The 17,094-nt window shown below is 39.7% G+C and overlaps 1 protein-coding gene and 1 pseudogene across 2 annotated transcripts in view; both read left to right on the forward strand.

The window, feature by feature from the left end:
• Nucleotides 1–17,094, forward strand: part of LOC311617582 (histone-lysine N-methyltransferase SETMAR-like) — a 485,271-nt gene that overhangs the window by 67,113 nt on the left and 401,064 nt on the right. The gene's annotated exons all lie outside the window — the stretch shown is intronic.
• LOC311618271 (dynein light chain roadblock-type 1-like) lies at nucleotides 13,609–16,471 on the forward strand (annotated as a pseudogene). The gene has a single exon. The product of its transcript is annotated as a dynein light chain roadblock-type 1-like (transcript).

Below are 17,094 nucleotides of genomic sequence, written 5' to 3' on the forward strand. Positions count from 1 at the left end.
TTTTCCTTAGCAATCTATAGGGTCAAAGGAGAAACTGAAGCTGAATGTGAAGCTGAAGAAGAGTGAGCAAACCTCTGGAAACCCTCCTAAGTGGAAGGCCTGGGGTGTTTTAGAATCTATTCGCTGGCATTGGGGAGAATTGTACAAATCAGCTCAGTTCTTGGCCTTTATATCTATAATTAAGTTTTGTAAAGACTCTGAACATATGATAAAATACAGTTTTAGAATGCCCTTAGGACCTAAGACACTAACTGGATGGAAATGTTATGGAGTTATTGCAACCTGGTTTATATCTGCAATTGAATTCATATGGGGAAGCAAAGTACTACACTTTGGAAATGACCCCTTCTCAATATTTAAACTGGCTACTAGTAAATTGGGTCTGAATTGCATGTCAGAGTTTCTTATAGTTTGATTAGAATTTCACTGAGTCAACCACAGTTCGTTAATCAGCTGGCACCTTCTTGGGGGCATAGGGGTGTTGAGGAAGTATTGTCATCTAAGGAAGTAAATACTACTCCAGGCCTAAAATGCTCCTAATCAATAACAAATTTATAAATATTTTAGAGATACAGGAGTGCATTTCATTCTAAGACTGCCTAGATGTTAACCTGGTAGAAAAATTTAGTGCCTTAACTGCCTACACTTATTTAAAACTAGAGGCCCAGTGAATGAAATTCATGCAAGTTGGGGGTGGGGGGCGGGTGTTTTTCAGTCCAGCCTGCACTCTCTCCATTCTGGGACCACTCAAGGGTTGTCCGACTGCCCGTTTAGACCCAATCAAAAGGGCAGTCAGGCATCCCTCTCACAATCCAGGACTGCTGGCTCCCAACTGCTCACCTGCCTGTCTTCCTGATTGCCCCTAACCGCTTCTGCCTGCCAGCCTGATCACCCCCTAACCACTTCCCTTGCAGCTTTTAAGATTCTTTCTTTGTCTTTAATGTTTACCATTTTAATTGTTATGTGCCTAGGCATGGATCTTTTGAGGTTCATATTGGTTGGGACTCTTTGTGTTTCTTGAACTTGAGTGACTTTTTCCTTCATCAGGTTAGGGCAATTTTCTGTCCATCCAAAGACAGAGTCCATCCATGCAGCAAACTTCATTGTTGACTTATTTTAAGAAATTTCCATGGCCACCCAAACTTTCAGCACCACCATCTTGTTTATTCACCAACCATCAACATCAAAGCAATACTCTCCCTCAGTCAGCAGCTCAACATCTAGGCAAGACTTTGTTAGAACTGGCTGAAGATGGTTAGAATTTTTAAACAACAGAGCATTTTGTAAATTAAGGTATGTACATTGTTTTTTTTTAAAGAAACAATGCTATTTCATACTTAATAGACTATAGTATAGTGTAAACATGACCTTTATATGCACTGGGAAACCAAAAAATGTGTGATTTTATTGTGATGTTCTAGAACTGAACCCACAATATCTCTGTACAGTATGACTGTACATTTGTGGCAACCCACAGAATGTACAACACCAAGAGTGAACCCTAATGTACAGTGTGGAGTTAGGGTTCTAATGATGTGTCAATGTAAATTGTTTGACTGTAGCAAATATACCACTCTGGTGAAGAGTTTTTATAGCAGGGGAGGCTGTAAAAGCAAGAGTGAGAAGATGTACGTGGGAAGCCTCATATTTCCTCAAGGTTTTCTGTGAACTTAAAACTGAATTAAAGTCTATATAAACAAACTGAAAACTCTATTAAAAAGCAGAATTAGACATTTGCAGAACTTAATGTGCCTCTAAGACACCTTCAGTCATCTGAAATACATTTTGAAACCACCAATTGAAAAATTCTTTTATTTCATAACTAAGGATACCATCAGAAGCCACAATACAGTTCACATAGTCTGAGTACACACTTCTTGAGAAACTTTAGTAATTTTTTTACAAACATCATTTTTGTGGATCACTGCCTCTTATGAGCCAAATATTGTCTTTAAGCATCTTGCATGAAAGGACAGATATGTACAAGAGATCAGTGAGTTGCTCCAGGTCACAGAGAAAATAGAAAAGTGAGTAAATAAGAACAGAAAAAAGCCTCAAACCAAAGTTCTTGTATGCCAATATGGCACACCTTTATTCAGGTCTCTGATTCTGTGGGGTTGAGTAGGACATAGGGATACCCATGTGTGAGAAAAAAACAGAATGAGCATACTCATGCCATCTGTACCTTCAAAAAACTTTGCTTTTTGAACATCCCAGAAAGCTGCCTGAAGGGTGGTGGAGAAATCTATCTGTGCAGAAGGCAGAAAACAAATCTGATGCTGCCCAGGAGGGTCTTCTCTTCCCCTTTTAGGTGAATTAGTGTGGAAAATGTTGAAGCTACCACTGGAATGGTCAAATGGTTGTTTAGGCTTTTAAATATAGAGATACTGTTCTGAACAAGACAGAGAATGTCTTGAGGTAGAGGAAACAGCAATGCAAAAGAAGGCCCTAGTGTGTGGGAGTGGAAGATCCCTGCTGTTGAATCCTAGTGAATCTGGGAGCAGGCCCTGAAGAAGTGATCATGAGGAGGAGTCGGAGTCTGAAGTATCTGGGAGAGCCTGTGGCAGGGAAGAAAAGGTCTACCTGTTTGTGTTTTATGTCATTCAAGTATGTTTTCTCATGATCTGCTTTAAGGTTTCCTTCCATTCAGCCCATGTGCTGTCCTCAATGTAGATGAAGAGCCTCTGGCTAGAAAGGGAGGAGGACTGCTATGGTATCATAGCCACTCAGGATACTAATTAAGTTGGGAAGGGAGGGAAGTAGAGGGATAAACAATTGAGCTCTGTTTCCTGAGCCACAGAGCTGGCACCAGGCTGTGCTGTAGGAAACACAAACCAGAGCCTTGTTTTCCAATGGGTACTGCCCACCAAAGCCTCTTCTCCGAAAGAGTTCTGGGGAAAAGCCATTTATGTTAATTTTTATCTGCTCTGTGTGTGTGTGTGTGAATGTGTGTGTGTTTGTATGTGTGTGTGTGTATTTGTGTGTGGGGTGTGTGTGCACGTGTGTGTGTGTGCATGCGCGTGCATGTGCACGCACTTGATTTTGAAGTAGGAGGCATTTTTTTTTGGAGCATATTTATTCAACTGCCTCTTGCATAGTTTTCCAATTAAGGAGTTTAGAATTTAACTTCCTAGGAATTTCTATTTTATTCCTAATGATCCCATAATACTGAAGTTCCATGGTGCCCTGCACACTGTCAATTCCTAGCTCCTGCTCAGGCTTTTTCTATTCTGGCTAACTCAAACTTCTTCTTTCCTTTTATTCAGCCTCAGTCACTTTCATCAGAGTTTTTGGATCCATCTGAGGCTGACATCAGTTGAGCTTTTTTTTTAAAGTTTCATAAAGGCTTTTGTGTGAAGAAAACAATGCTTACAAGCCTGCATTATCAGAGTTCTAAATGTAAAAACTTGCTTTTCTTAAGCTTTTAAGTACATTCATTGCAAAAAGATAGTGAATTAAGAATTTTTAGATTGAAATTAAGCACAATTTGTATTTGTTAATTATTAGGTTAGTTTATACATTTCTCAAACAAAATATGAATAATTCTTTAGATACTATATACAAACTTAATTATTTTATATTTTTTAAAAATTCAACAAATGAATGCATAAATTCATTAATTTGAATGTTTCTATATATGTAAACACATTTTTCAGACCTGGTAACTTACATTCTTGTCAATATGTCCATCTATAGTGCATCTTTCATGTAATCAATTTCCTCAGAAACCTTAAGCAACTAAGAAAACTGACATACAACTCCATAAACAAAATAACATCAAGCATATAAACAACTATAAACTAATATATGTAAAGCTAATAAATGTAAACATTTACATATGAGTTTCTTAAGCATTTTAACAACTTAAAATCTAAACTTATAAATTTAATAAATCAGATTATCTTAACAATTGAAAACTGACTGCAAACATAGATGAGTAAAAAAAAAAGTCTACTATGTAGTTGCTTTTATTTATTTATTAATACTAACTCAGTATTGTTCAGATTATTACAGGTGTTCCTCTTTTTCTTCCCTCCATAGCTCCCCTCCACCTGATTCCCCACCCCACCACTGATTTCATCCATAGGTGTAAGATTTTTGTCCAATCTCTTCCCGCACCCCTAAAACCCTCTTCCCCCTGAGAGTTGTCAGCTCCCTTTCTATGTCCCTGATTCTATTATATTCACCAGACCATTCTGTTCTTCAAACTTTTTATTCACTTGATTTTTAGTTTCACTTGTTGGTAGGTATGTATTTGATGTCTTTTTGTTGTCCATAATTTTATCTTTACCTTTTTCTTCTTCTTCCTCTTCTTAAAGATTACCCTTCAACATTTCATGTAATCCTGATTTGGTGGTGATGAACTCCTTTAGCTTTTTCTTGTCTGTAAAGCTCCTTATCTGACCTTCAATTCTGAATGATAGCTTTGCTGGGTAGAGTAATCTTGGTTGTAGGTTCTTGCTGTTCATCACTTTGAATATTTCTCACCACTCCCTTTGGCCTGCATAGTTTCTGTTGAGAAATCAGCTGATAGTCATATGGGTACTCCCTTGTAGGTAACTAACTGTTTTTCTCTTGCTGCTTTTAAGATTTTCTCTTTGTCTTTTGCCCTTGGCATTTTAATTATGATGTGTCTTTGGATTCCTCTTGTTTGGGGTTCTGTGTACTTCCTCAACTTGTAAGTCTATTTTTTTCACCAGATAGGGAAAATTTTCCATCATTATTTCTTCCAATAGGCCTTCAATATCCTATTCTCTCTCTTCTTCTGGCACCCCAAAAATCTGGATGTTGGTATGCTTAAAGCCCTCCCAGAGGCTCCTTACACTATCCTCACAGTTTTGGATTCTTCTTTCTTTTTGCCTCTCTGGTTGGGTGTTTTTTGTTTACTCATATTCCAGATCTTTGGTTTGACTTTTGGGGTACGTTGATCTACAGTTGAGTTTCTGTATATTCTTTTTTTTTTTTTTTAATATATTTTATTGATTTTGTACAGAGAGGAAGGGAGAGAGATAGAGAGTTAGAAACATCAATGAGAGAGAGTCATCGATCAGCTGCCTCTTGCACACCCCCTACTGGGGATATGCCCGCAACCAAGGTACATGCCCTTGACCGGAATCGAACCCGGGACCCTTCAGTCCCCAAGCTGACGCTCTATTCATTGAGCCAAACCGGTTTCGGCGAGTTTCTATATATTCATTCTTTATTTCATTCAGTGTATGCTTAATTTCTGACTGGTCCTTTTCCTTTTTTTTTTTTTTTTTTTTTTTTTTTTTGTATTCTCATTAAGATCCTTGAAGATCTCTTCAAGTTTCTCAGCAGTTTTTAGAAGATTCTTGAGTAACCTTATAAATGTGATTCTGAACTCTGTGTCATCCAGTAGTTTACTTTCCTCCATCTTTCCCATTCATGACATGCTTCTGTGTCTCCACATTTTGGTTGTCTCCCTGTGTTGATGGAGTGGCTTTGTGTGATAGGTGACCTATAGGGGCTAGTAGCTCAGCTTCTCCAATCACCCGAGGTGGTAGCTCTGGGAAGAATTGACCTGCAGGCCAATTGGCTGTGAGGACCCGCTATGTCTATAATGGAAGAACTGTTGCACTGGAGACATGTTTATGGTGCAGGCCTTGTTTCAGTGGGGCTTTGGTGCTCACTGAGTCCTCCTCCCAAATGTGTCACTTATGGATGTGAGGAGTTGGAATCTGGTATCTCACACTGACCACTAGGTACACTGGCTTCTGGATCTCCAATAAGGTGCAGTTCAGCTACTGTCTAAGGCCACCCTGTAGGAGCTACAGCGAGAACCACAGTCCTCAACTCCCTGCTTGGAGCTTGGAGGCTTTGGAGCTGTCTGCATCATCGGGTTGCAAGTTTGCTAGGTTAAACTACAATAGAGAAAGCCATTCATATGCAAAAGCCACTGCTTGGAGCTTGGGTGTATTTGTAGATTGTGCTGGCTGGAGTCTCAGGGCATCACTAGGCTAGGGCATGGCAAACAGCGATGGCTGGCAGTGAGCCATCTCTGCCTCTCCAACTACGTCCCAGCATCTCATGCCCCAGCACAGCAAACAATTATTCTTGCGCGCAGCTCTGCAAGCAAGCTACCCTCACTTTCCGACCTGATGGCAGACAGTCCAGCTTCTCCCCAGAAATTGGATTTCAGAGAGATCAGGATCTTGTCTCTCTTTGGGTTAAAGAAAGCAACACCACTACCAGCTGGGATCTGCCGCCAGCCAGTATCATGTGCACACCCCTGTACCTCAGTTTTTCAGTGCTTGTGCCTTGAATGCTCTTTTTTCTTTCCGTCTAGTTGTAGAACTTCCATTCAGCTAGCTTTCCTGTGATTCTGGGTGATAGATGTTTTGTCTTTTAGTTGTAGTTTTGAAATTGTTGTGTACAGCAGCAGTTTAGATGTTTACCTACACCACCATCTTGGATCTCTTACTATGTAGTTGCATTTAAACATCTGTAATACAAAGCATATATAAAGCAATAACACAATTTTGTTATATTTTCATAAATGAATATATTCAAAGAACCATAATATATTTTTTTCCCTCATTTATATGCTTAGTTTTGTGTACAGTTTCAGACATGCAAAGTCCTTTACTTAACTAAATAAAATAGAATAATCATTTCAGTCCCACCACAGTAGATGAGATTATACACTCAGAGTCCTTGGTTAGAGATTTGATACCTATGCTGTGGACTTGGGGTTACTGGTCATTGATCAATGAATTAAAGCCTAGAAGATGTGAACCAATACACAGCATATCCCAAGAAGATTTAGCTCAGTTTATAGAGTAAAACCCCTTTCAGGGGGTCTGCTATGTCAATGGAGAACCCATTAGATGTATACACTGAGTGGCCAGATTATTATGACCACCCCATCAGTACTTAATTGGGCCACCTTTTGCCTTCAATACTGTGGTGATTCTTCTTGGCATTGACTCCATGAGATTTTAAAAGGTGATGCGAGGAATCTGACACCATGCCTGATGAATAGCACTGTCCAGTTCTGTAAGATTTGATGGTTGTGGAATCAGCTGCCTGATGGCTCCTTTAACTTCGTCCCACAAAATGCTCAATTGGATTGAGATCTGATGATTATGGGGGCCACCTAAGTAAGATAATGTATCCCTCATGTTCTTGAAATCACTCCTGCACAATATGAGCACCGTGGCATGGAGCATTGTCTTGTTGGAAGAAGCCATCTCCATTGGGATACGCCATCAACATGACAGGACGAACTTGATCAGCAACGATACTTAGGTATGTTGTGCTATTCAAATGTTCTTCCACACAAATTAAAGGGCTGCAATCATGCTAGGAAAACATGCTCCAAACCATAACACTGCCCCCACCAGCCTGAAGGGTTGTACTCATTTGTACTCATGAATGCTGTTTCAGTGAAATTCTCACTCTGCCAGCTGCATGATGCAACTGGAAATGTGATTCATTGGATCACATGACTTTTTTCCAATGTTCCACTGTCCAATACTTGTGTTCCTGTGTGAATTGGAGATGTTTTATCTTGGTAACTGCAGACAGCAAAGGTGTTTGAACAGACCTTTGACTTCCGTATCCCATATGATGCAGTATAAAACTAATTTGCCTACAAATGACAGGTGGTCATAATAATCTGACCTCTTTGTGTATAAGTCTTGGCCCTTTTTCCAGTTCCACCTTATTCATATATGTTACATCATATCATTGATTTGGATAGATGAAATTGTAACACACACCCAGATTTTAATATCTTTACTTCCTGATGGGAATAACTAGATGTGTAATATTGCAGATTATATTGCTTTAGCAACCACCCTTATTTAAGCTAGACAAGGCAGGAAATGAGGACATGGAGTAAGTCTAGTGCTTTAGCTTCCTAGAACTGCTGTAACACAGTACTCCAAACTGGGTTACTTATTGTCTCACAGTTCTGGAGGCTAGGAGTCTGAAATTAAGGTGTTGGCAGAGCCATATTCTCTCTGACATCTGTGTCAAACAACTCCATTGCCTCTTCCTAGCTTCTGGTGGTTTTCTGGTAATCTTTGTAATCCCATGGCTTGTGATATAGATCACTCCAATCTTTATTCTTTACCTGGAGTTCTCCCTGTGACTCTTTTCACACAGCCTTCTTTTTATGAGGAAACCAGTCATATTGCATTAGAGATCCAGCCTACTCCAGCATGACCCCATGTTAGCTTAACATTACATTGGCACTGACCCTAACTCCAAGTAAGTTCACATTCTGAAAAACCAAGGGTGAGGGCTTCAACATCCCTTTTTGGGGAGGACACGATTTAATCAATAACACCATGGTAGAATCAAGGGGCTGTAGATACTGGTCATGTTAAGTGGACTTTCTCAACCTGGCACTATTGACAGTTTGGACTGGAAAACTCTTTTCTGTGGAGGGCTGTCCTGCACATTGTAAGATGTTTAGCAGCATCCCTGGCCTCTACCTATGAGACTCCAAGAGCGTTCTCTTAGCAGTCAGCTGTGACAACCAGACATTTCCAAATGCCTCCTGGGGAGCTGGGGTGTATGTGTGTGTTGAAATTGTTCTCAGAAGCACAGATAAAGGGTGAAGAAACCCATAGATAAGGGACAGGTGGAGTTGCAGCACCTGAGGAAGTAAACAAGAGGCTGTCTTACGGCAGTGGGAAATGTGGAAATGTGGTCATGCAGGAGAAGCACTTTCTATACTAACGAAGATTAGGATGCCAGCATAGAAGTGTGCGCCTGAGGTAGGGTGAGGACTAGGTTTCTAGAGGGGAAGAGGCCAGGAAATTGAAAGGCCAGTGATGTTCATACTGATATAATAAAAAAAATTAGGACAGAAATCGTTTAGGAGATTGTGACCATTAGCCAGGGACTAAAATCTTCAAGGGATAAAGGAAAAAGACCTGAGGGAGGTAGGTGATTATAAGGAAGAGAAGGGATAGGTAAATTGATCATAAGCACTGGGATGCCACAACAGTCACTCTGATAACTGACCCAGAGGGTACTACTACTAGTAAGTGGTTAATGAGCGGGCCTCATTTACAGCAGAGATACCAGGCAAAGGGATGATTGAAGAGCGCGCGATTTAAAACTTATAAATTGTTTATTTCTAGAATTTTCCTCTTAATATTTTTGGGCCATGATTTGATTACAAGTAACTGAAACTGCAGAAAGAGAAACCATGGATAAGGGGAGACTACTCTATCTCCATTGGACATAACTGGAGAAGCTCATACCGAGCTGGTGAGACCTAATCTTCCTGCCAGGCATTCTTTATCGTGTTGACCTTGCTGGGACTACAGAGAACATTTAGCTCTCTGCACCCCAGATAACTTAGAGTTTTCTGGGGAGAGGGGCAGAGAAATTAAAGAGGAAGACAGGTAGGAGTGCTGTGGATCCATGGGATGGGACTCAATGGAAGCTCCCTGAAGGAGGGGAGGTGGAATCTAGATATATGCTCATTTCTTTTGCTCAGAAGTTGCGTATTCAGCCAAAACCGGTGTGGCTCAGTGGATAGAGTGTCGGCCTTCGGACTGAAGGGTCCCGGGTTCGATTCCTGTCAAGGGCACGTGCCTTGGTTGCAGGCACATCCCCAGTGGGGGTGTGCAGGAGGCAGCTGGTAGATGTATCTCTCTAATCGATGTTTTAAACTCTCTATCCCTCTCAATTCCTCTTTGTAAAAATCAATAAAACATATTAAAAAAAAAAAAAGTTGTGCATTCAAGCTCTGTGAGGAGTCAAGCAGGAAACCAACATGAGTGAAGCAGCCTGAGTAGAAGACAAGAGGGGTCTCTGGCAAACCAAGAGCCATGGGCAATCTAAAGAAAGTAGCAGGTTTGTGCAAGAGGAGACCCTCTAAGACAAGCATGTCAAACTCAAAGGCTAACATGGGCCAAATAAACAAGGTTTAAGTTTATGTGGGCCCAAAAAAACCCCCAAAAGCTTTAATTTTCATAGAAACCTAGGTTTATTTCAGTAGAGACATGCTAAATACAAAGGGCTGAAATAAATGAGTAATCGTTAACATAAAATAATGGAACATTTTAATAAAAATTAATATTTTTCTTGAACATTAATGTACCAGACACTGAATACCTGCAGAAATAAATAATAGTAATGCAAATAAACCAATTTTTTTTGTTGTTCTCTGAAAGCAAAATACTTCCTGTAGCACACACCAAACAAATCAGTTCAAGACTAATGACGTGGCAATTGGCTTCTAAAATATTCACTGTTACCGAGTTTCCCCCAAAATAAGACCTATTTACAGGTTTCCTTCTGAGTGAAATATAAGGAATCCCTTGAAAATAAGGCCCCCCTAGACTAAACATGAGAGATTTGGTCCACTGATTCTGAAAGAAATGGAGCCACAAGAAATTCACCAGGAAATTCAGGAATTGGATTATTATGATGATGTTCCAGAATATGATGACATGATTGTCATTGAATAAATGAGTAAATTCTTGATACTTGTAGGATTCACAGTTTGTCTGGTTTGTGTTGACAACTACCATACTAGTGTACCATATACAGGTAATAAATTTACTTTATTTTCATTTAACAATAAATGTGTACCGTATTCTTCTTCATGGAAAAATAAGACATCCCCTGAAAATAAGACCTAGCGCATCTTTGGAAGCAAAAATTAACATAAGACACTGTCTTATTTTCGGGGAAACAGGGTAGTATTAGTGGAGAGAAATAGTGCTCCTGTGCATAAGGCGTATAAAGGAAAAGAATGTAACATGATTATAGTAATCAGTCATTAGCGAATGTTGTAGTTCATTATTAATTACGTATAACAGGATATTGTAAAAGTAAAGTTATGAAGATTTTATTAAAAGGTTTCTTATATACTGTTATATTGGCTGAGCCACAAAAATATTCGTTCTTGGCTGCATGTGGCCCATGGGGCACCAGTTTGACATGCTTGTTCTAGGAGATCTAATAATTAAAACAAAACAAAAACTGAGTCAGATTACTCACTTTTATAGAATATTTTCTGATTTTGTTAAAATACTCTGTATGCCAAACAAAACACAACTGCTAACAGATGCGGTCATTCATGACTAACATTTAATTTCTGCTCAGTTAATAAAGCTTTCCTAGAATTTTATGTTTTTAAAATGACAAATTCTTTATTGGAAGTAACTGTTTAGTTAAGGAGAAAGTGACCTAATGTGCTAATTCACAATACAAAAGTAAAGGGAACTAGTGTTTTCTACATTTCTCTTATGGACTAGGTACCAGAAAAATAACTTGTAGCATCTTAGGAAGAGACAGTGGTTGTAGAATGGGATAAAGTCTGTGGAGCCTTGGAGAAGATGTAGAATGAAACACTGTAAGGGGAAGGGATGAAACAAGGTGAGAGAGCTCCAGGAGAGGCCCTCTTCTGTTTTTGCACTTTTACGTTCTTGGCGAGGAGGGGAAAGGTAGATTTTTCAGCAAGGGTCTATCCTGACTATTGTCCTGTTTCAGTAATAAATGAGTCTCTCTCTCTCTCTCTCTCTCTCTCTCTCTCTCTCTCTCTCTCTCTCTCTCTCTCTCTGAACTATTGTTATCTCATAGGCAGTTTATGGTCATGAGTCTCTAGGATTTCTACCTTTTCTAATCTGATTTAGCTTCTGTTTAGTGGACTGTAGAGGAATGGATATAATGGAACAGGAGGATAGGTGAAGGGATGAGGAAAAGGAAGGGTTGGGAAGAAGGGCAATATGGAGCAGATGGGCAGGCTCTTCCCATGTAGAAGCAGCTGTGTCTCCATGGGGACAGACCCTAGGGAAGGTAAATGACCTTCCTTCCTCTCCCTCTTCCCTTCCCTACTGCCTTTCTCTCTCTCTCTCTCTCTCTCTCTCTCTCTCTCTCTCTCTCTCTCTCTGTTTCTCCTTTTTATTTTAATTTTTTAATTTCTTAAATGAGACATTTAACCTAATACACCAAGGTCTGGAGAGATTGGAGGCAGTGAAAATTTAATACCATTGTTTCCTATTCTTCCAAGAACCTCTGACATACCAGCCAAAATGTATGCATTTCACAGGAACCAAGGCACCAAGCAAAGCCTTGTCCAAATCTCAGAGCCCGAGAGCATGCTGTGCCCTGGTGCAGCCTGCCTTCATTGACAGATCCTTTAAAACATTCTAGAGTCTCTATAGGTGTTCTCAGACCATAAATTCTGAATTTTAGTTATGATAAAGACCTGAAGGTTTTTTGTTTTGTTTTGTTTTGTTTTTTGGGGGTAGGGGGACAAAATAAGTGTTCAAAAGGTTAAAAAAAGGGGCAGGGGCATCTTTACTATGAATAACTTGTGCATAAATGCTGTCATTTCCAGACCTGACTTGTGTCACTTGAGAGAATCAGATGAATTCGCTGGAGAAGATAAGCAGTTTATCTTCATGGGACATGAGCAGTCTCACTAGTCAGGCCATGATAACTGAGAGATTTTCTTTACCAAATACCACCCTGGGCTTTTCTAGCTGCCAAGTTCCAGCAGCCGCTGACATCGAGGGAGCCCCAAAGCATAGTTGTCAGCCATTGACTCCGTGTTCTAGGGATCTGATTCTTTTTTTCCCCTTTTTTTCTTTTTTCCTTTTTATGTATCTCAAACTTTTATTTTGTTTTTGGAATGCTATTTTTTATTTATTTTTTATTTTTAAAATTAATTTCTTTATTGATTAAGGTATCACATATTTGTCCTCAATTTCCCATTCCAATCCCCCGTCCCCCTCATGCCCCCACCCTGCTATTGTCCTTAACCACTGGTTAGGCTCATATGTGTGCACAAAGTCCTTTGGTTGATCTTTCCCTTTTATCCCCACCCTCCCTTTGAGGTCCAACAGTCTGACCCATGGCTCCTTTCTCTGGGTCTGTTCTTGTTTAACAGTCTATGTTGTTCACCATTTCCCCTAGATGACTGAGATCATGTCTACTGGAAATATATTTATAAGAATCAAAAATGAGATAAGCAATAATTGTTATGCTGAAAGGCATATGAATCAGTCTGTAGTGAGCTTCTTTCTGGGCCACAAGTTCTTTTGAGACCCAATTTCAATGTCAAACAGCACCATCCAGAACTGAAATATCATTGCTGACATGTACACATAAGGAACTGTTTATTTAAAAAAAAAAAATTTAAATTTTTGTTTGAAGTGTTACAAAAGTGGTACGTATGTCTCCTTTCCTCCCCCCATTGACCTCCCCCCTTGCCTCTCCTACACTCTAGTACATGCCCTCACCTGCCCCCCTTACCCCCCCCACGTGTCTTGCATCCATTGGTTATGTTTATATGCATGCATACAAGTCCTTTGGTTGATCTCCTACACTTCCCTCCCTTCCCCCGACCCCCCCAACCTCCCCTGCATTCCTGCTATAGTTTGGCAATCTGTTCAATGCTTCTTTGCCTCTGTATTTATTCCCCCCCCCCCGCCCCCAGTTCTTTCCTTTAAAAAGTCTTGCCTCTGCAGACTAGAAATAAACATGTAATAACAAAAAATGTTTGAGTCCCAATTTCTTTTTTTTTTTTAATATATTTTATTGAATTTTTACATAAAAGAGAGGAAGAGAGAGGGATAGTTAGAAACATTGATGAGAAACATCGATCAGCTGCCTCTTGCACACCCCCCACCGGGGATGTGCCTGCAACCAAGGTACATGCCCTTGACCAGAATCAAATCTGGGATCTTTCAGTCCGCAGGCCGAGGCTCTATCCACTGAGCCAAACCGGTTTCGACTGAGTCCCAATTTCAATGTCCAACAGTTCTGAGTCCCCATTTCAATGTCAAACAGTTTAGGGATCTAATTCTTAGAAGGGAAAAAATAGAACCACCATTGTGACTATACCATATGGGAGGGAACATTTATTTAGCACTAATGCAATTATGAGACTTTTGAATCCCTAGGCCAGCTAGTGTCTCAAAAAAAGAGGTTATGGTAATATTAAGAAGGCCGCTTCTTTATTTGTCTGTAGGAAAGTTATTTCTCTGTAAGTGTGGGAAGCATCAGATGAATCAACTCCAAAGAGATGGTTGCACAGATATGCAGCTCTGCTGGGTATTCCCAGTCTATTTTCCAGTCACGGTCAACTCTGGCTTCTTCCTGCCTGGAAAAGGATCTTCCTGTTTGGACCTAATGGAACCCAACCAGAAATAATGAACAATAATATGAATAAAACCTGGGCATTCCTGAGTAGTGATTTCAGAAAACTATGGTCAGAAAACTGCAAATATGATAAAATAAAAGTATAAAAGAATCCTAAAAGTTAACACCCAATTTCATGCAATGAAATTTCCCTCCTGACTGTTCAACCACTGAACCACTACTCCAATTGCCAAAGGTCAGCAATTTCATAATTCAGCCCCTTGCATGCACGCTTGAGCATTTCCAATTATTAGAAAGTGTGCCCTTTTACTTTCTACCACTTGGTTCTAGTTCTGTTTTCTTAGGGCTACCATAACAGAGTAGCATACGTGTTGTGGCTTACAACAACAGAAATGCATTTTCTCACTGCTCTGGAGGCTGGACGTCCACGGGGTTATACTCTCTCTGAAGGCTCTGTGGTAGTCTGTTCTTTGTCTTTTCTAGCTTTTGGTGGCTTCAGGCATTCTTCAGCTTGTTGCCACATCACTCCAATCTTGTTCTCATGGTCCTACTGCCTTTTCTTCTTCTCTGAGTCTCTTATGAAGACACTATTCATTGAATTTAGGACATTCGGAGATAATTCAGGATGACCTCCCCTCAAGGTCCTTATCTTAAAGCTGCACGTACCTATTTTCCAAATAAGACCACACTCTCAGGTTCTAGAGGTTAGGATGTGGACCTAATTACTTTACAAAAGAGTAAAGTTGTCCGTTTAATGAAACCAAAGCTGGGTTTTAGGTATTACTTTCTGGAGAAATTCTCCAAAAGGTTTTGATCAAAATCACTTCAAAATTTTATCAAAATTATTTTCATATAGTGCTGTCAGTTTATAACAGAAAATACTACTTAGCCTTCCCAAGTCTCCAGGATGTTTGTTGTAGTTGTTGTTATTGTAGTATTTTGTTGTTGTCATTGTAAAATAAAATAATTGTACCCTTTCTTAGGGTTGTGGTATATATTAAATGACATACTATATGAACAGCAATCAATACTATGCCTGCTAAAATAGCAAAGTAGTCAATAGATATAAGGTCTCTTTATTATCATTATTTTATAGTACTTTGAAGTTTTCAGTGTATAACCAGTAACCCTTCTGTTTTAATCCTCATAATCTCATTATAGCAAGAGACAGAGACTTGGCAAGAGTTGCCTAATATTTCCACAATACAGTAAAACCTCAAATTAAAGGACTAATTTGGGCAAAGGACTGTCTGTGAAGGCAGAAAGTCTGTTCTATAATAAAGTAGGCTTTGCAAATGTGTATGCCAAAAAATTGACAAATTAGTTTGTGTAATTGAAATTAAATATGTATGAAAAGTTCAATTTTACAGAAAAGTTTTTTGTATGTGTTACTATAATTTTACATTTGTCCTGAATAGGTCAAGTAAATGTTTGCATTCACCAGTCAACTCAGGTAAACAAATGCACATGACTGGGAACATGAACTTGAGTTATAACTGCTGCAGAAAGTCACTCCCTGGCGGAACTACCCCATCAGTCTGAGATGGCAGAGGTGAAGGAGACACTGAAGCATCCTCAGAGCCAGAAGGGAGTGCAGGGAATAGTTGTGGTGAACACAGAGGGATTCCCATTAAGAGCACCATAGACAATCCCACCACTACCCAGTATGCCAACCTCATGCCCAACTTCACCCTAAAGGCCCGGATCATCAGTCGTGAAGGTGACTCCCAGAATGACCTCATCTTCCTTCAAATCTGCACCAAGAAAAATGAACTTATGCTCACATCAGATAAAGACTACTTTCTGATTGTAATTGAGAATCCAACTAAATAAACCACTCTCTTGGCTCCCTGCATCATTCCTTAAGTTAATGCCCCCCTCCCTGAATAATAGTGTTAATCATGTCAACCAATAGGCAGGTGGAAATCACCTTAGAGCCCTTGTAGAGTAATCCAGTGACCAAAATGGGCTGCAGATCTGCTCCATCCCATCAAAACATCCCTCTGCTGACCAGTTGCCCTGAGTTCCCAGGGGGGCCTTCTTTCCTCAAACTCAGATTTTGGAACAAGAGCTTACGAAAGGCCCACATCCTGCTTTCTTCTGCTGACCTTCCGTTTACTGTGTTGCCCTTGGAAAAGGCTTCTTTCCTTTAACTAGCAATAGCTGAAACTTAAAAAAAATAAAAGAAAAAAGAAAGAAGTCATGCTCTTTGACAACAAGACTGATTACCGCTTATGATGTGGTATGGTCACATGCTAGTCATTCACTGAACATGGGTTATGAGTGGTGACTCTTGGATTCAAATATGTAGACTATAGTTAACAACAAAAAATAACCTGTTAATGCAATTATAAGAAAATCTTGATTAAAATCATTTAAAAATTAATAGGGTGTTAATTTTCACATGACATATTGACTGGAAATTTTGTGTGTTAAATTGTGATCTGCAAATCGAGGGTTTATTGTAGTAGTTTAAGCATTAACTTTTTTTTCTTTCTTTATTGATTAAGGTATTAAATATATCTTACCGTATTCCCCCCATGACCCCCTACCCCAGCTCATGCCCTCACCATCCTGGTGTCTGTGTCCATTGGTTAGGCTTATATGTATGCATACAAGTCCTTTGGTCGATCTCTCCCCCTTACCCCCAGCCTCCCCTACCTTCCCCCTGAGTTTTTGTAGTTTTAAAAGATATATGCAGTTGGTTTAATTTTACATGTTGAGTTTCTTCAGGAAAAGGATTTGATTAGAGCCTCCCTTTGCAACTATCTCTCAGGACTCAGTGCAGTTGAAGAGCTGAACCAGTGCTCCATAAATGCTACCCACTGCAAAGCACAAGCTGCTCTTATTACCATAAACACAACTGGTAGGAAGACATGCATAAAATAGTAAGGAGAAATGTAATGTCACTCTCTCATACTTCATTGATATAGAGTCTAATTATCACAAACTCCAGCTACTAACATCATCATTTCCATTCCATTTCTTTGTTCAATA

The sequence above is a fragment of the Pipistrellus hanaki genome (assembly GCF_964339955.1).
Source record: "Pipistrellus hanaki genome assembly, chromosome: 2".
In the NCBI taxonomy this organism is placed as follows: Eukaryota; Metazoa; Chordata; class Mammalia; order Chiroptera; family Vespertilionidae; genus Pipistrellus; species Pipistrellus hanaki.